General features: G+C 45.7%; 1 protein-coding gene across 1 annotated transcript in view; it reads right to left on the bottom strand.

Moving 5' to 3' along the window:
• Positions 1–668, bottom strand: part of ABI2 (abl interactor 2) — a 73,260-nt gene extending 72,592 nt beyond the window's left edge. The window contains exon 1 of the mRNA XM_083409778.1: positions 544–668. The gene's annotated coding sequence lies outside the window, so the exon portion shown is untranslated. The remainder of the gene's footprint in view (positions 1–543) is intronic.
• Between the last annotated feature and the right edge of the window lie 19,690 nt (positions 669–20,358).

Below are 20,358 nucleotides of genomic sequence, written 5' to 3'. Positions count from 1 at the left end.
TAATACTGAAGTTATCCAGGCCACCTGTTTCCGTTTCAAAGAAAGGTTGGGGAGCCTGTGGCCTTCTGGACTCCCAACGCCCAACCAGTGATCAGGGGAGATGGGATTTGTGGTCCAGTATCACAGTATCCCTGGTCTATAGGATGACAAAAGCCATTATTTGATAATCCAGTAAGAAGTAAGCAGCACATAAGTGGCACACAAAACACTACCAAACCATTCTACGTTCTAAATCTTATATTAATAATCCACAAATTGAGAGAACAAGATACACGATCTACTACAGAAGCCAGAAACAGAAAACTCATACAAGAGGGACAATTGAAAAACTATTGCGATCCAGGCAAATACAAGTTCCATTATATCATTTCTTAATTCAATTATTGGACATTGTTTTTGAAAACAATTTCTTCCGATACAAAATGATTTTTATGTCCAAATTAAGGGCGTAGCCATGGGTGCAACCCTTGCCCCATCTGTGGCTAACATCCACATGATTGACTTTGAGAATATATATTTTCTTCCAGAATCTAACTTACTTACTTCTTACTGGTCTACTACGAGAATTGGCAGCAGAGGTTCATTTCTTCATTATTTGATAATCAGCATACAGAATTACAAAGTCTGCCCAATGCCCGTGCAACCTTAACCGTATCTCTTGCCATCTCTTGGTCTTTTTAAAAATACCCTGTTTAGGAAAGCGATCTCTTTGGCAACAGTACGTCCATGAATTTTTTAGTGACACCTCTTGTGTTAGGCTGTGCATATATACAGTGCCTCAGTCATAACAGTGACTGCTCAGATTCCTTTGCGTTTTGCCAGCTGTGCTTGCAGATCCTCTTTCTTCTCCTGCCTGCAAATCAAAAAGCATGGTGACAGCACGCGACCTCCGTCTCCAGTTATTGTCGTCTGACTTTGACATTGGAAGCATGAAAACATTTGGATGATGAGTCATCGGAGAGAAAGCCACTGCCCTCCTCCTCCCATGTGATACGTTTCACTCTTTTTCCATAAGGCAGCCCAACTTTAGATCTGTCGACGTTGCTGCCACGCAGTTATTTCGCAAGAGCAGAGGGGTCTGCTAAGGCCTGGCAGAAACGTCAGCTCGGAGAGGTCTGGACGGAGAGCAGAGATCGGAAGTCACTTTAGCAGATGGTGTCTTGCAAAAGCTAGACCCTTAGGACATGCTCACATGACAAAACCTGACATCGGTCTTGGCTGCTAGACAAGCGCAATGTTCCATACAGCTGTCTGTGGTTTTTTCTGATCAGTGTGTGAAATGATAATTCACTGCATTGGGTCTCAGCTGAAAATCAGTGTGGCCAGGCCGCAGTTCCTCTCCGCTGGGTGTTTCAAGCAACATGTGATTATTTATCATAATCATCAATACCTCTGGATCAGGGGTGGAGAACCTGTGGTTCTTCAGACCTTCCTGAACTTCAGCTCCCATTGTAGGTCCTCATCCCCACACCCAATATAGACAATGTACTGGTTTGGGTTTACATGCTTTGTTGTTGTTGTTTAGTCATTTAGTTGTGTCCAACTCTTTGTGACCTCATGGACCAGAGCACGCCAGGTACTCCTGTTATCTACTGCCTCCCGCAGTTTGGTCAAACTCATGCTGGTAGCTTCGAGAACAGTATCCAACCATCTCGTCCTCTGTCATCCCCTTCTCCTTGTGCCCTCAATCTTTCCCAACATCAGGGTCTTTTCCAGGGAGTCTTCTGTTCTCATGAGGTGGCCAAAGTATTGGAGCCTCAGCTTCAGGATCTGTCCTTCCAGGGAGCACTCAGGGCTGATTTCCTTCAGAATGGAGAGGTTTGATCTTCTTGCAGTCTATGGGACTCTCAAGAGTCTCCTCCAGCACCATAATTCAAAAGCATCAATTCTTCGGCGATCAGCCTTCTTTGTGGTCCAGCTCTCACTTCCATACATCGCTACTGGGAAAACCATAGCTTTAACTATACGGACCTTTGTTGGCAAGGTGATGTCTCTGCTTTTTAAGATACTGTCTAGGTTGGGTGTGCAATCCTATACTCAAGATCTGCTGGCTGAGGCAATAGGATTCACAATACTGGTGGAACTCCAGATATATTGCCATGACAGATAGACCGGAGAAACCCTCTACTGGCCAAGCCATCCCACTAACAAAAAGGGGAATGACTAAAACAAGGAGAAGTTGTGAGCTGTGCAGGGGAGGAGCACAAAACATCACCTCTCTATGTTATACCCCTTCAATGAGGGCTTTTCCTGCTTTCTCGGTCTAAGTCTACAGCTTAAGGTAAAGGTAAAGGGACCCCTGACCATTAGGTCCAGTCGTGACTGACTCTGGGGTTGTAGTGCTCATCTTGCTTTATTTGCCGAGGGAGCCGGCGTACAGCTTCCAGGTCATGTGGCCAGCATGACTAAGCCGCTTCTGGCGAACCAGAGCAGCGCACGGAAACACCATTTACCTTCCCGCCGGAGCAGTACCTATTTATTTACTTGCACTTTGACATGCTTTCGAACTGCTAGGTTGGCAGGAGCAGGGACCAGGCAACGGGAGCTCACCCCATCATGGGGATTCGAACCGCCAAGCTTCTGATCGGCAAGTCCTAGGTTCTATGGTTTAACCCACAGCACCACCTGTGTCCCAGTCTACAGCTTAGGAGGGCGGCAAATGGCAATGATAAGCCTGCTTGTTGTGGGTGAATGGTTAGGGAACTGTTCTGCAGAGCACACTGTGCGGGTTCAAGTCCCAAGAACATTTACCGCCAAATAACATTTGTTTTTCTCCTAAACTCCCACATCTGGAGAGTTTTGGAAAATCACTCCAGGAACCCCTTGTTGAAGTCTACTCTCTCCCTTCCCCTTCTGCAATTGCCTTCACCCAGGAGAATCCTATAATGGAGACCTTAATTATTTGCATTACTTTCCAGGTACCTGTGACTCATTCCTAATCAGCTTCAGCCTCCTTTAACTCGGTTCTTGGTTTAATTTAAATCCCCTTTGAAGTCTTTAGTTCCTGCTTCTTCTCATTTCTAGTCTCTTACTAACACAAGAACGTGGGCATACCAGAACGACATGCTAACATGGAGGCATGTCAGTTCGGCAACCCAGAGAAAACAACATTGTGCAGCATAAAATGCATGCCAGATCAATGTTTTGCAGAGTACAAAAAGTGGGATGAGTACTCAAGGTAGTATCTTTGCTCAGATTGTTCACCTAATCCCTCGCTGTCCCTTACCAGCTGGCAGGCAGGAGTTGGAAGTCCACCTTCTAGGGAGCTACAGGTTCCCTACTTTGCCTTAGGTAAAGGTAAAGGGACCCCTGACCATTAGGTCCAGTCGTGGCCGACTCTGGGGTTGCGGCGCTCATCTTGCTTTATTGGCCGAAGGAGCCAGCATTTGTCATCAGACAGCTTCCGGGTCATGTGGCCCGCTTCTGGCGAACCAGAGCAGCGCACGGAAATGCCGTTTACCTTCCCGCCAGAGCGGTACCTATTTATCTACTTGCACTTTGACGTGCTTTCGAACTGTAAGGTTGGCAGCAGCAGGGACCGAGCAACGGGAGCTCACCCCGTTGCGGGGATTTGAACTGCCGACCTTCTGATCCGCAAGTCTTAGGCTCTGTGGTTTAACCCACAGCGCCACCCGCTACTTTGCCTTACCTTCTATTTATTGTCCCTGAGGGGAATGTGGGAACGCAATTTTACCAGGGACGAAGTGCAGCACAAATAAAACCACCGCACGGTCCACAGATGACAATGCTTCTGTTATAAACTATTGTCTGTTTCCAAACCAAAGGTGAATCTGTGTGAATTGCATGTTTTGCTCTGGCTGCAAATCTGATTAGGTCTTTCTTCTTCAGAGTAATTTTATTTTATTTTTATTTTTTGGTCTTGCCAAGATCTTGGGGAAGTAGGGCGATGCTTTGTCATTCATGGATACAAAACCTAAGCACAGCTTGATAAGAGTATATATTTAAAGTAGATGAATAAATGTGTCAATCAAGTTAATTTGGAATATGCAGAAAATACAAAAAATATATTTAAGGAACCGCAGAAAGAGGGGGAAGGAAGTCGAGTTTCGGAATGTTAAAATGATTGTAAAATTATTGAAATGTATAAAAATGAAAATCATAAACAAACAAACAGTTTTCAGGGTTGGTTGGTTGGATAAACAAACCAACAAACACACTTCTCCTTTATAATCATGAGGGCTAGAAACCTTTCTCTCTTTAAGCTCCGCAGAGCCTGAATCTCTCCCAGACCCTACATCAGAGATTCAAATTCTGCAGCTCGCACCAGAGAGATTTCTAAACGTTTGCATATAATAATTGCTTTTGTAAGGAGTCGCCAAGTGTACAGCTTTGTTGAATGGGGAGTAACTTAGAATAGCTCCCTTGGAATTTGAACTCTAATTATATTAGCTGACCTGCAGCGTGTGCACAATCTCAACGGGCTATTTATTTATTTTATACCAGCCTGTTTCTTGTCAGTACTTAACAGCGTTGTAAAACAAAAGATTAATTGAGGCACTTGCTAGCTGCTCTCAGCACAGGAGAACAGACACTAATTTGGAACCGTTACCCAGGTAGACACTTAGCGGACAAAGAGCTTATGTGGGGGAGCAGTATCACAACAAAGCAAAACAAAACCCTGCACCCCCTCCCCCCCAGTGTACCAACTTGAAGAGATGCATTAGGGATATTCATGCAATTTATAAATTCTGCAGTTGCCAATCTTCCTCGCTTGCTGTTCTTACAACAAAACCTCTTCTATTCTAAAATGTTAACAGAGCTCCTTGAATTTAGCAGCGTTCCTTTTTACAAGATGCCAGCAACAGGAACTTTCCTCCTCCTCCTCCTCCTCCTCCTCCTCTACAGAAAGCAGCCGCTATTTCTCACCAATTTCCATCAGCCACTTGTATGATCTAAATTCTCTGCCCACATGAGCAAACTGGAGTGAGTCACATCCATGAAGGACTTGGTCCAACCCATTTTTGCAATAGCAAAAGTCATATTCCTATTTCAGAATGCGATACTTTGCAGATAAAGTCGCTCAGATTCGGAAAGAGGTAGACTCCACTGTGGGAGCAGGGCCGGGGACAAGTACCACCCAGTCTTAAATCTTCCATTCTTGAAAGACCTACATTGGCTCCCAGTACATTTCCGAGCACAATTCAAAGTGTTGGTGCTGACCTTTAAAGCCCTAAACAGCCTCCGTCCTGTATACCTGAAGGAGCGTCTCCATCCCCATCGTTCTACCTGGACACTGAGGTCCAGCGCCAAGGGCCTTCTGGCAGTTCCCTCACTGCGAGAAGCCAAGTTACAGGGAACCAGGCAGAGAGCCTTCTCAGTAGTGGCACCCGCCCTGTGGAACGCCCTCCCACCACATGTCAAAGAGAAGAACAACTACCAGACTTTTAGAAGACATCTGAAGGCAGCCCTGTTTAGGGAAGCTTTTACTGTTTGATGTATTACAGTATTTTAATATTTTTTTTGGAAGCGGCCCAGAGTGGCTGGGGAAGCCCAGAGTGGCTGGGTATAAATAATAAATAATAAATTGTTGTTGTTGTTGTTGTTGTTGTTGTTGTTGTTGTTGTTGTTATTGTTGTTGTTGTTGTTATACTTCACATGGAACGGAGAAGGCAGCAGCTGGGTGGTAGCTCCCCTTCAACACAGAGTTTGTTTAGAAAACCATCCTGTTCCTATATAATTTAGTGTAATTAAAACACTCCATTTATAAAAGGCACAAAGATCTACAGACAGCTCTGGTCCATCCACCTTGCATTTGCAGGAGTGGTTTCTGCTCTTCTTATCTGGCAGGATTCCTAATAAGTCTTTTAAACAGATGCTCATCATCAGGGAAATTCTCCCCATCGCTGCCTCGCTCCTTGCTCTCTACTACTACTACTACTACTACTACTAATAATAATAATTTATTATTTATACCGCACCCATCTGGCTGGGCTTCCCCAGCCACTCTGGGCGGCTTCCAAATTTTTTTTAAAATACTGTAATACATCAAACATTAAAAGCTTCCCTAAACAGGGCTGCCTTCAGATGTCTTCTAAAAGTCTGGTAGTTGTTGTTCTCTTTGACATCTGGTGGGAGGGCGTTCCACAGGGCGGGCGCCACTACCGAGAAGGCCCTCTGCCTGGTTCCCTGTAACTTGGCTTCTCGCAGTGAGGGAACCGCCAGAAGGCCCTCGGTGCTGGACCTCAGTCTCCGGGTAGAACGATGGGGGTGGAGACGCTCCTTCAGATATACTTGGCTTAGGCCGTTTAGGGCTTTAAAGGTCAGCACTAACACTTTGAATTGTGCTCGGAAACGTACTGGGAGCCAATGTAGGGCTTTCAAGACCGGTGTTATATGGTCTTGGTGGCCGCTCCCAGTCACCACTCTAGCTGCCACATTCTGGATTAGTTGTAGTTTCCAGGTCAGCTTCAAAGGTAGCCCCACATAGAGCGCATTGCAGTAGTCCAAGTGGGAGATAACCAGAGCATGCACCACTCTGGCGAGGCAGTCCGCAGGAAGGTAGGGTCTCAGCCTACGTACCAGATGGAGCTGGTAAACAGCTGCCCTGGATACAGATTTGACCTGTGCCTCCATGGACAGCTGTGAGTCCAAAATGACTCCCAGGCTGCGCACCTGGTCCTTCAGGGGCACAGGTACCCCATTCAGGACCAGGGAATCCTCCACACCTGCCCGCCTCCTGTCCCCCCAAAACAGTACTTCTTTCTTGTCAGGATTTAACCTCAATCTGTTAGCCGCCATCCATCCTCCAACTGCCTCCAGACACTCACACAGGACCTTCACCGCCTTCACTGGTTCTGATTTAAAAGAGAGGTAGAGCTGGGTATCATCCGCATATTGATGGACACCCAGCCCAAACCCCCTGATGATCTCTCCCAGCGGCTGCATGTAGATGTTGAAAAGCATGGGGAAGAGGACAGAACCCTGAGGCACCCCGCAAGTGAGAGCCCAGGGTCTGAACACTCATCCCCCCCCCCACTTTCTGAACACGGCCCAGGAGGATTTCTGCCTGTCGACTAGGTGCATTTCTGCCTGTCGCCATAGAGCTGCTCAAGTTTCGGGAGCTTTTGCCGGGGGAAAAGAAAAGGAAAGAAAAAACGGGGCAGACATCAGCTCTTCAGTGCTGCCTTTAAAGTACCATCACTGGCTGTAGAATATTCTAAAGTAAGGATCGCATCAGTATAACCTTAGCGACGTTAGTGACTGTTCAGATAATAAGGGCTTATTATATTGTACTTGAAGCATAATCAAAACTCAGGCACTGGAAGATCTCTGCACTGGAAGCAAGCGTTCATTACTGAGGAGCAGCCCCAGAGATTGTTGATGCACTCAGTTCAAATTAACTGCATTAGATGTGCCGTCCAGAGAGGTTGGCCTTGGCTGATTTAGGAAGCTGACACATGAAGCAAAGGAAGAGGCTGCTTGCAGAGGTGCAGGCGGCCTATTCTAACAATAGATTTAAAAACTTGTATCCAGAAGCGTACAGGAGGCCAGCATATACTCTAGCAAACGGATTATTTTACTCCGTGCATTAATCAACCAGCACTAATTTGCACTAACAGCAGCCTCTTAACTAGGAATGCATGCAAGTCACACTATACAAATGCTTGTTGTACGGAAATTCATTTATCTAAACACAATGAATTAATACCCAACCCTTTCTTTACACACCACAGATTCAGATATCCAAACAACTGGACCTGCGTGTAAAGTAAGAATAAGCCTTAAACGAGCCTTGCCTTTTGTGTTTTTCTGCTCTGGAGCAGCTACTTTGCTATAAACTGTGGTGGGAGACAGGAAGTGGGGAGGAAAGGGAGGTAGATTGGATAAATAGGAGAGCGTTTTTCCCTTCGTTGCTTGTGACTCTTGAGTGCTGTGCCTTTTTCTTACTTGCAAGTCAGATCTGCTTGCATGGTCTAGGGGCAGGAGCCAGGGCAGGTGCCGTAAGAAGAACTGGCGGGCACCTTGGTGTGGCATTCTTGGAAGCCATACTAGTGAGCCCTGTAATAGGACATGGGGATGGAAGGACTGTACAAAGGTGGGATTTGAGGAGGAATTAGACGTAAGTGTGAAACCCCACCATTGCCTTGTCCCCATTTCCAAGGAGCTTCACGTTCATTATAACATCTCTCCACTTTCTCCCGTGCATGACAAAACATGGGCAAAGAGCTCTTGGTAACTCTGTTGGCTTCTTCCCAGAGTGAACCTCTCTCCAAATATCCAGTGGTTTTGGTCTGAACACCTGCATTCAGAACTGGCTGGTGGCTGGATCCTTAAACTGAGCAGGGGTATTGATCCACTGTTAAAGTCCTCCATTTTTCAGCGTTAATTGGAAAAGCGAGCCAAGGTGAATGTTGGAAGGACAGATAAAAGGAAGCAGTTCAGTTATTCTTCAGTTATCGTCTTGTTGAGTTATTGCACGCTACTGGTTTCTCCATAGCAAGAAAAACTACTTTAGAAATATACATCCATGAGAGACTTGTTTATTCCCAAATGCTTGATAATGTGAATTTTGGAGGCAGGCTGCCGGATCGCCAGCAATGCTTCCTGGGGATCAATGAAGAATTGGGGGGGGGATTCATTTCTGGATCTGAGATTGGAAAGGACAGGTGGTTCTCATACAAAGAGAAAGAATAATTTGGGACTCCACCATGTTGAGAACATTAATAATAATAATAATAATAATAATAATAATAATAATAATAATACCCTGCCCATCTGGCTGAGTCTCCCCAGCCACTCTGGGCGGCTCCCAATCAAGTGTTAAAAACAGTACAGCATTAAATATTAAAAACCTCCCTGAACAGATGTCTTTTGAAGATAGGATAGCTGCTTATTTCCTTCACATCTGAAGGGAGGGTGTTCCACAGGGTGGGCACCACTACCGAGAAGGCCCTCTGTCTGGTTCCCTGTAACCTCACTTCTTGCAGGGCGCGAACTGCCAGAAGGCCCTCGGAGCTGGATCTCAGTGTCTGGGCTGAACAATGGAACGCTACTTCAGGTATACAGGACCGAGGCCGTTTAGGGCTTTAAAAGTCAGCACCAACACTTTAAATTGTGCTCAGAAACGTACTGGGAGCCAATGCAGATCTCTCAGGACCGGTGTTATGTGGTCCCGGCGGCCGCTCCCAGTCACCAGTCTAGCTGCCGCATTCTGGATTAATTGCAGTTTCTGGGTCACCTTCAAAGGTAGCCCCACGTAGAGTGCATTGCAGTAGTCCAAGCGGGTGATAACTAGAGTGTGCATCACTCCGCACCACTGCACTGAAAATGTAATATGCATCAGTTTACGACAGTCAACCGAACTATCCCATTAGCAAAAATGATTGGCAACTGCTACAGTACCCCTGATAAGGTTGTTTCAGCTCTTTAATCCAATGGGGTAATACATCTTTCAGATTCTAATTATTACCAGTGTGTGCCATTTTGCCAGGTGATCCCATTACTTAGGACCACTGAACTAATGTAAAGTATCATTATTGTACAGTACAGTCTTCTTGTGAATATGGCTCTGCAGCAGGGGTAAGCTAACACCCAAAAGAGACGTGATATGGACATTTTGGGAGCCTCGAAAACATTCAAATGTAAAGGGAGCTTTACTTAACGGAACCCTTGTAAATTATGCTAACGGAAGTCAAAACTGTGTGAAAGCAAAGCATCACCCGGTGCAGCACATTTTTTCAATTAGGTGTAAATGGGCCACATTCTATGCAGTCTTCCTTTTTCTGAATGCAAGGTGTGGCAGGCATTGAGCAGAATCTAGTGTTGCAGAAATAGATTCATATTTTTGCAGAGCTAGGGATGGGGAATGAATGCTAATAAATGCTGAAGTGAGCCGGCAGCTTTCCCAGAGGTTCTGTGCAGAGGCAATCCCTTTATCCCTTGTTTGATGCCTCTACCGTTTTGGAGCCATTATAGTCACATGAGGCGACAGTGCAAGACCCAAGGAGATAGATAGAGATATATATATATATCAAAAAATATGTCTCTCTTTGACATCTTTGGGGGCTGAAACCTACTGAGTACAAACTGACGCCGACGCCTCTCTTGTTGCTTGGATATGCTAGAATTCTTGGATGGCTATTCAGCTGTAATTCGGATCACAGCAGGAAAGGAGCCACTGCGCAGCAGCTGAAAAGCTTAAATTGCCTTAAAGGATTATCTGGGACAAACAAGATAAATGTAATCAGTCCCTTACATCTGACTAAACTCCTGCACAAGAAAAAATGATCCACTGTTCAGATCAAGGAAGTACAAATCTGCCGTTGACAGTACGCTTCTGTTGGAGGGGCTCGTGGCTTCGTCTCAGTTAGAGGCGTTGGTTTAGGAACCCATTGCTGTAGATTTGGCAAATTGGGGGAAGGAGAAATATGATACAAATGTCCGGTTCTATCACAGTTATGATGGCAAGCTGTATTTCCTAAATTAAACGAAGCAGCAGTTCCCTAGAAGGGCAGCACCTTTTCGCTTCTGTCCTCTTAATGCATTGGAGATGGTGGCAGCTGGATAATGAGTGGACTAGAATCGTAGAGTTCGAAGGGACCCCAAGAATCATCTAATTCAACCCCCTGTAATGCAAGAATACGGGGGTTGAACCTGCAAGCTTGGTGTCATCAGCACCATTCTTTAACCCAACTGAGCTATCCATGTAGAAATGCTGTTCTTGAGCAGCCCCAATGTTGTTGTTTAGCCATGTCCGACTCTTCGTGACCCCATGGACCAGAGCACGCCAGGCACTCCTGTCTTCCACTGCCTCACGCAGTTAGGTCAAACTCATGCTGGTAGCTTCGAGAACACTATCCAACCATCTCGTCCTCTGTCGTCCCCTTCTCCTTGGGCCCTCCATCTTTCCCAACATCAGGGTCTTTTCCAGGGAGTCTTCTCTTCTCATGAGGTGGCCAAAGTATTGGAGTCTCAGCTTCAGGATCTGTCCTTCCAGTGAGCACTCAGGGCTGATTTCCTTCAGAATGGATCGGTTTGATCTTCTTGCAGTCCATGGGACTCTCAAGACTCTCCTCCAGCACCATAATTCAAAAGCATCAATTCTGATTCTGATATAATGATCAAAATAATATTCTCCAGCTCTCACTTCTTCAATACATGGGTGCAACTTTCATATGCAAGGCCAACTGATAGTTAAAAACCAAGTCAGACCGGCAGATAAGCCCGGAAGCATATAGGGTGTGTGTAGAGAGAGAGGCTGTCATGTGGTTGTGTAGTGTTAACACAAATGAATGCAGTCCTCTATAGGATATTTCACCAGTTTCCAGTAAATTATTGTTATTAATTTCCGTAATTTGGGTAGCTTTTACTCGCGGCTTCTAACAGAAACGTGTGATGGGTGTCAACCGGATTGCAACCAAAATGGAACCACTGAGCACAAACAAGTTGTTTGCTTGCTCAAGGAACCCTAAGCTTTGCCAAAGAACAGAGAAATGTTTTAAAATATAACCTCTTGGGTCACCAAGATGATATTATACAATTGAATATAAATATAGATGGGAAACGGCTATGTTTAGTGAATACTTATCTGCTTTTAAAAATTTTCACCTATGATCTTTTTCTTTTACTTCTTTATTTTTTCTTTGTTCTTTTTTCTTTTTTCTGATATCTTATCTTTCATTTCACTCCTTTATTGTGAATAGCATTTTATAGAAGTATAAATAACTGTAAGTATGAAAAGAGACAAAGTATTCTCTAATTTTTTTCCCTTGGTTATATGTATTTTCTTTTTCTTTTGTATTTTCTTTTGTTGTAAATATGTATGTTTTCTAATTTGTACTTAATAAAAATTATTAATTTTAAATAAAATAAAATAAAATAAAATATAACATCTAAGAGGGCAAACTGCCCCAAAAACATCCCAAAGAGGACTGGGCTTACTTAGGAGCCACAGAATGTTGACAGTCATTTGGAAAATAAAAATGGAAAACTGGGCAAAAGACAGCATGTCTGCTTGTCAATGGTAAGCAATAGTACATGGCAACATTTTGTTGCAGTTTCCCTGTCATCTAATACAGTACAGAGCTTTTGAATGTCCCATTGTTATTTCACTAGGACGGATGAAGCAGCTTCGTGTGCCACCACATTTATTCACATTTCCTCATTTTATTTTCTGGTCTGATTCCTCACGCTACACTGTAGGTCACTCTTGGAACTTGTGCAAGTTTTAGAAGGAAATCCTCTCCCAGATCCCTTTTAGAAGGGACCCTCTCCTATGATCCCTTCAGTTCATAAGACATTTCTCAGGTCAGGCATACATTTCTTGTTTTTAAACAAGAGGAACACAGTCATTCCAAAGGGAATGTAACATGCAAGGCTTTAAGAAATCCTGCACTGACAACAAGTGTCAGCAGTCCCAGCGTTGTTTTTTGCCAGGTATATACTCAAGTTCAAAATTAAACCCCAGTAACAACCCATACCAGTTTTGTAACTTTGTGCTTGCATTGGCCCAATGCAATGATTGGGCATGGTTTCTAACCGCATCAATATCAGGTGATCAGTAAGGTATGTGAATTCCTGCCCCAATAATGTTCTTTGCTGTTCCCAACCTTTGTGATTGCTCCCAGTTTGTAGAAGTGATTTAGCAAAACCTCTCCTCTTACTATGGGACGCGGGTGGTGCTGTGGGTTAAACCACAGAGCCTAGGACTTGCCGATCAGAAGATTGGTGGCTCGAATCCCCACAAAGGAGTGAGCTCCCGTTGCTCTGTCCCAGCTCCTGCCAACCTAGCAGTTCGAAAGCACATCAAAGTGCAAGTAGATAAATAGGTACCTCTCCGGTGGGTAACTGCTAGAGAACTGCTGTTATGAGATGACTAAGAAACAGAATGAATACCTAAAACAGAATATATCAAATACACAAAGCTCCGAATATGGGAAATGGTTTGGTAGGAACCTTTTAACACAAGGTAAATAACAACAATGAACTTCTAGCCCTGACACTTTCCTATCTAGGCTTAAGAAAAAAATATGAATGTGAACTTGTGTTTCCAGGATGCATTGGCCCACATAACCTGGCTTCTATTGGCTGTTGATCACCCCTCCCTTTGCAGTAGCTCACATAAAGAAATGGATCAATATTACCCTTGCTGCAATCTGCGCTTCATCGTTGACTTGAGAGGTGTCAGTTTAAATTCTCTTTCTTGGTTAATTAGAAATCAGGCAGCAGAGCAGGGCTGGAACAGGGTCTTGCATCTCTAGGTTTTTAACAGAAGGGACCAGCTTGGATTCTGTAGGAGAGGGGAAACAAGACATAAGGAAGGGAACGCCAACTGTCACTGTTATTAGGAATCTGATCTTTGCCGAGACATGAATGAAGATACTTCTAATTCAAAAGCAGTTCTAATGCCCTTAAGATGGAACCCAAATTTGGCAATAAAGCTGTTTGCCTCCAATAAATTATTCGCACAGTTGCACAGCAAAGCCATTTTAAGGCCATGACTTCTGACCAAATGGCTGTCTGTGTTTGTTTGTTTTTAACAGGGGCACTTGAACCTTCTCCAAGAACTCCTCCAGACATGGCTTGTTGTTGTTTAGTCGTTTAGTCGTGTCCGACTCTTCGTGACCCCATGGACCAGAGCACGCCAGGCACTCCTGTCTTCCACTGCCTCACGCAGTTTGGTCAAACTCATGCTGGTAGCTTCGAAAACACTATCCAACCATCTTTTCCTCTGTCATTCCCTTCTCCTTGTGCCCTCCATCTTTCCCAACATCAGGGTCTTTTCCAGGGAGTCTTCTCTTCTCATGAGGTGGCCAAAGTATTAGAGCCTCAGCTTCAGGATCTGTCCTTCCAGTGAGCACTCAGGGCTGATTTCCTTCAGAATGGAGAGGTTTGATCTTCTTGCAGTCCATGGGACTCCCAAGAGTCTCCTCCAGCACCACAATTCAAAAGCATCAATTCTTCAGCGATCAGCCTTCTTTATTGTCCAGCTCTCACTTCCATACATCACTACTGGGAAAACCATAGCTTTAACTATACGGACCTTTGTTGGCAAGGTGATGTCTCTCCTTGTCTGCAGCCAAATACACCTCACTATGTCATGCAAGGTAATCTGCGTACTTTTCTTACTTCAATCTTAAGGACTGCCTTCTTCTGCTTTCTGGCCTTTGTGATAAGCTCTGCTGAAGCTAGGCTGGTTGCTATAAGGAGTAGGCAGATCCTCCATGTGTCCCTGTTTTCGAGGGACAGTCCCGGAGTTACAGAAGCTGTCCCAGTTTCTGATTTTATCCCAGAAGGTCCCGCTTTTCGTTAGGACATCCCTTTTTCATTGGAGAAATGTTGGAGGGTATGGAGTTATGTGACCCCCGAGCCAAGGAGATAAGTAACTATACAACCTTTAGAAGACATCTGAAGGTATAGGAAAGTTTTTTCCATGTTTATTTTTAAAAATATTTTTACATATGTTGGAAGCCGCTCAGAGTGGCTGGGGCAACCCAGTCAGATGGACAGGGTATAACAACAACAACTTCCCGCCACAGCAGTACCTATTTATCTACTTGCACTGGTGTGCTTTCGAACTACTAGGTTGGCAGGAGCTGGGACAAAGCAATGGGAGCTCACCCCGTCACACAGATTTCTGATCAGCAAGCCCAAGAGGTTCAGTGGTTTAGACCACAGCGCCACCCGCGTCCATACTTCCCTATCCAGGGCTGCCTTCAAATGTCTTCTAAAGGTTGTCTAGTGACGTATCTCCTTGGCTTGGGGTGGCATAACTCCCTTCCGATCAGCAAGCCCAAAAGGCTCAGTGGTTTAGACCACAGCACCACCTGCTCCCTTTATTGCATCTGAATTATGTTGTGGCCAACATTGGTTTGTAAGACCTCCGGGTATAGGGCGATATATAAATTAAATTAATCAACCAATAATATCAGTGACAGTGCTGCTTACAGGAACAGAGGCAGTATTTTGTGGGAGAACAGCAAGAAAAGGCTGTGATGACATGCTTTCAGGCTTCTTAAAAGCGTTTGGATCTCTACTGTGGAAGACAGGATGTGGAACTGCAAAGGCCTTTGGTCGGATCCAGCAGGGCTCCTTCTATTGTTTCATGATAATAGCTTGGTCTTAGCGTGCTCTGTTGAGTTGCCTTGAGGGTGCCATTGGAGACATGCCAGGGTTCAAATTTAAACAGGGAGGAAACCGCCTGGGACCAATTACCATACTTTTTGCTCTATAAGACTCACTTTTCCCCTCCTTAAAAGTAAGGGGAAATGTGTGTTCGTCTTATGGAGCGAATGCAGGCTGCGCAGCTATCCCAGAAGCCAGAACAGCAAGAGGGATCGTTGCTTTCACTGCGCAGTGATACCTCTTGTTGTTCTGGCTTCTGAGATTCAGAATATTTTTTTTCTTGTCTTCCTCCTCCAAAAGCCAGGTGCGTGTTGTGGTCTGGTGCGTCTTATAGAGCGAAAAATACGGTAAATGTCGATATAGGGGTGGGAAACATGTGGCCCTCAGAAGTGGCTGGACTACAACTCCCATCATCCCTGGCCATTGGTCATGCTTGCTGGGGCTGATGGGAGTTGTAGTTCAACAGCACCCGGCTGTCCATCACCATTTGGAGGGTCACAGCCCCCCCCCCCCCATTTTAATACTAACCCTGACAGGTACGCCAAGAGAATGACTGCTTACGAGTAGCATTTAAATAGCGTTCTGTCTTATTAAGTGGCATACAATTAATTCCCAGACAGGAAGGAAGCTCTGTCAAAAACTCTGGGACAAGATAAATGGAGAAATGACAGCCTCTGCTTTACCTCGAAGCTTTGTTTTAATAAGAGGGCAACATTGCATCCCTTCCTTTCAGATGGAGGGGGATGCTCTTTCGAGAGCTGTGAGGAGAAATTTCAACAGCAGCAATTCAAAGGAAGAGACAAATGTGTTTGGAATGCTTACACTGAGATAGATTTAAAAATATGTGTCTTCAAGCAACTATTGCCATGGTAACACTTATCTTTTATCCCTTCCCCACACCCTGCTCCGTATGAGTAAGAAGTGTTTTGTCTTTCTCTTTGTGGTGGTTCCTAATCCAGCCTCTCTCCCATCTGACACCTCAACATCTGACGCCTTGTGCTTTTAATCTAAAAATTGAATTTTGGAGCTGCCACACGGTCAGCTGGCGATTCTTCTTGTCTCCTTTACGTCAGGGTCAGGGGCGATTTAAAGCTAAGTTATCATATCTGCTGTCCTCGCTGCGTCTTATTTCTTCAGCACTTTCCAGTGGGCAAAGTCTTGTTATGCAACTATTTTTAAAACTGCCACTTTGAGATCAGAGTGGGATATACTGCATGCAGGCTCAAGCTCTACAAACTCAGGGAATTGGAAGCGAACGCTGGTGATCAGCAATGAGGTTGGGCAATGCTGCAAATTGTGTTTCCATACTGTAAGAAGTGGGTCCTAAGGCCCTTAAAATACAATCTGAACAAAGCAGCAAAGAGTATATTGAGTACAAAGTACCCTGCCTTGATTCCCCATTGGCTGCATACTACAAGGTTTACAGCCTATCACGACTGCCTAATTTGTCCCTCCTCTGTTTACATCTCCCATTACCCTTATTTCAGCGTCCCTTACCCCTAAACCACAGAGCCTAGGACTTGCCGATCAGAAAGTCGGCGGTTCGAATCTCCACGACGGTGTGAGCTCCCATTGCTCTGTCCCAGCTCCTGCCAACCTAGCAGTTCCAAAGCACGTCAAAGTGCAAGTAGATAAATAGGTACCGCTCCAGCGGGAAGGTAAACGGCGTTTCCATGTGCTGCTCTGGTTCGCCAGAAGCGGCTTAGTCATGCTGGCCACATGACCCGGAAGCTGTACACTGGCTCCCTCGGCCAATAAAGCGAGATGAGCGCCACAACCCCAGAGTCGGTCACGACTGGACCTAATGGTCAGGGGTCCCTTTACCTTTACCCTTATTTATTATTTCCCTTATTTGATCCATGTTCCTATGTAGTTACTTACTGAGCCAAGCAAAACACCACATCCCAGCCCACAAGCTCTAAACACCTCTAGTTTTCAGGTGCAAATCGATCTGAACTGCTGACATTTATCTAACTTGTTCCATTTGTGGTTTATGTGAAAAAGCAACAGCCTCATTTCTCACACATACTAAACACCAATGCTTTTCCTGGGTCTTCTAGGCCCAAATCCAGATTGATCTGGTGGAATAGCCGGCACCAGCAAAGATCCACAATGTTTTCCTGATTCTGTATTATTGCCTTACGATGCTCCTGAGCCTCAGGGCCTGTCCACCCCGCAGCTTAATGTAGATTGTGAAACTCTTGTGCGTCCTTTAATTCCTGCCCCCATCCATTCAGCGTTCTGCTCCAACTACAGTGGTACCTCGGCTTACGTACTTAATTCGTTCCGGAGGTCCGTTCTTAATCTGAAACTGTTCTTAACCTGAAGCACCACTTTAGCTAATGGGGCCTCCTGCTGCTGCCGCGCCGCCGGAGCCCGATTTCTGTTCTCATCCTGAAGCAAAGTTCTTAACCTGAAGCACTATTTCTGGGTTAGCGGAGTCTTTAACCTGAAGCGTATGTAACCTGAGGTACCACTGTACTGCTATCCCGCAATTTCTCCATCCTAAATACGGAGTTCCCCTATGCCAGGGATGTCCAGCTCCCAAGAGCCTGCAATCTACTCCCAGAAGAAAGAACTAGCGGTGATCTACCCATTTTAGCAGGGGGCAACCCTAAGTTGTTGAGCATTTTTTTAGGAGGGGCAAGCCAAAGTTGTCCAGCTTTATTGGGGGGGGGGGTGACATAGCTCTGCTGCTTTTTGCCAGGGAACACTCCATACAACACTGCCCAGGTATTACCGTATTTTTCACTCTATAGGATGCACCGGACCATAGGAGGGGGAGAACGGGGGGGGGGGGAATTCTCTCCCTCTCTGCGCAGCACCCCTTCAGTGAAGCGGCAGGAGAAACGGAGCCCCTTCCATTTCTCCTCCCGCTTCGCTGAAGGGGCGCTGCGCAGAGAAGGAAAACTGTGCAGCACCTCTCCAGCGACGCGAAGCCTGGAGAGCAAGAGGGATCGGTGTGCACCGACCCCTCTCGCTCTCCAGGCTTCAGGCGGCTATCCGCAAGCCTTCGGAGCACAGCGGGAACTCCTGCTGCGCTCCGAAGGCTTGCAGATAGCTGCCTGAAGCCCCCGGAGCACAGCGGGAGTTCCCGCTGCGCTCCAGGGGCTTCAGCGAAAGCAACGCGAAGCCTCCGGAATGCGGGGGGAGCGCTCCCTCTGCGCTTCGGAGGCTTCACGTTGTTATCGCTGAAGCCAAGGAGCCTGCATTCGCTCCATAGGACGCACACACACTTCCCCTTAATTTTTGGAGGGGAAAAAGTGTGTCCTATAGAGGGAAAAATACGGTAACCCCACCAGTGATAATTCCATCTTCCATTTTTGCAATCATGCACGGGGTGATCGACCGCTATCCCCCGGGGATCGACCTGTCGATCGCGGTCGACTGGTTTGACATCCCTGCCCTATGCAACCCATGCAGCTCCCCTAGATTTTCCAAGCATAGGAAACCTCTGGATTTAGGAAGCAGGTGGTGTGAGAAAGCCACCGTAGTTCGTGTGGAGCTCTATTTCCTAGCACCATTACAGTCCCGATGGTGCCAGCAATTAAAAATCCCCAAGCGAGTTTTGCAAAGAACCCTCCTGCCTTGCCGATTTTAAAAAAAGGCGACAAGAAACGGTGCGTTTTGGCAGCGCGGAGGAGGCGAACGTACAGATTTTGAGTAGGAACGGATTGCCTAATTATTTATAGTTCAGTGCACTTGTAGGCCAGTGCCTCTTCCCCTCAAAAAAAGATAGATATTTTTTTTTTGAAGGAGTTTACATAGAGTAGAACGCTATATAATCAGGCTCATCATCAGTCTTAGCCCACACATTTTTCGTTGTTGCAAACTGGTGTTAGGAGGGTGCAATCTGAAGCAAGCAAGTTGTGTGCTGGAAGTGTTCTGCTGTGTAAGAGTAGCTAAATTGCAGCTAGGAAGTCGACATCATGTGCAATGCTGACTGTTTCCTTGATATTGAAGCTAGATGGGCAGGGTATAAATAATAGCATTATTATTATTCAAGATAAAGGGACCCCTGACCATTAGGTCCAGTCGAGGCCGACTCTGGGGTTGCAGCGCTCATCTTGTTTTATTGGCCGAGGGAGCCGGCGTACAGCTTCCGGGTCACGTCACCAGGATGACGAAGCCGCTTCTGGCGAACCAGAGCAGCGCACGGAAATGCCGTTTACCTTCCTGTCAGAGCGGTACCTATTTATCTACTTGCACTTTAACATGCTTTCAAACTACTAGGTGGGCAGGAGCAGGGACTGAGCAACGGGAGCTCACCCCATCGCTGGGATTCGAACCGCTGACCTTCTGATCGGCAAGTCCCAAGCTCTGTCGTTTAACCCACAGCGCCACCCGCATCCCATTATTATTATTATTCGTTGTTAAAATATTCAAGAAGCTTTGACTTGCAGAACACATAGCTAAAGAATAATATATGCAAAGTACAGTCGTACCTTGGTTGACGAATGCCTTGCGACTCAAAACGTTTTGGCTCCTGAACGCCGCAAACCCGGACGTGCATGTTCCGGTTTGCAAACATTCTTTGGAACCTGAACATCCGACGCGGCTTCCAATTGACTGCAGGAGCTATCGTTTCTTTGGACAGAAATTCCCAGTGTTATTGACTGTTAGGCTTGCCCGTACAGCCAGATCAATTTTTTAAATAATGAGCATGCTGCAATTGTGGTTGGTATTCAGCCGGCGGAGAAAATGGATGCTTACCTTGCTAAGCAAACTATTAGTCATAAATTTTAGAAACACTCCACACGGTGCCATCATAAATTAAACGCTGCAGCTCTGGAGAGACACTTTGGATTTACACCTTCAATTTCTATCAGAAAACCTGGCATATTGCCAGTGGCTTGCAGAGTTGGTTGGTTGTTCTGCAATGGTGGCATAAACACCTGCAAGAATGCTGAACGTGTATGTTTTACCTGTGCACCTGCAATATTAATTTCCCTTTTAAAGTATGACTAAACTATAGGTTGCCAGTGTTTTGCAGGTCTCCACTCCTGTGTCTTCCGCTCAGCCAAAGAGACTGGCAGGTGGCAGAATGGCCGTGTGCCCGACATTAGAGAGGACAGTCCTCTATTTGAAGGCGACATCTCTCTGAAGAGCTGTCTGGTCCACATCTGGTTTAAGGATAATAGAACCTGTCAACGTTTTAATCTTAGTGGTAGCGTCAACTTGAGCTCCGCATCAGTTGATGCGGTTTTTATTATTTTTATCAGTCTTTTATTAGCTTTCATCAGCCGCAGTATTTTATCCCTGTCATTTGGCAGC

This window comes from Podarcis tiliguerta, assembly GCF_965153285.1.
Source record: "Podarcis tiliguerta genome assembly, chromosome: 1".
NCBI classification, from domain to species: domain Eukaryota; kingdom Metazoa; phylum Chordata; class Lepidosauria; order Squamata; family Lacertidae; genus Podarcis; species Podarcis tiliguerta.
Note: the sequence above shows the minus strand (reverse complement) of the source record. Positions and strands in the feature narration are given on the sequence as shown.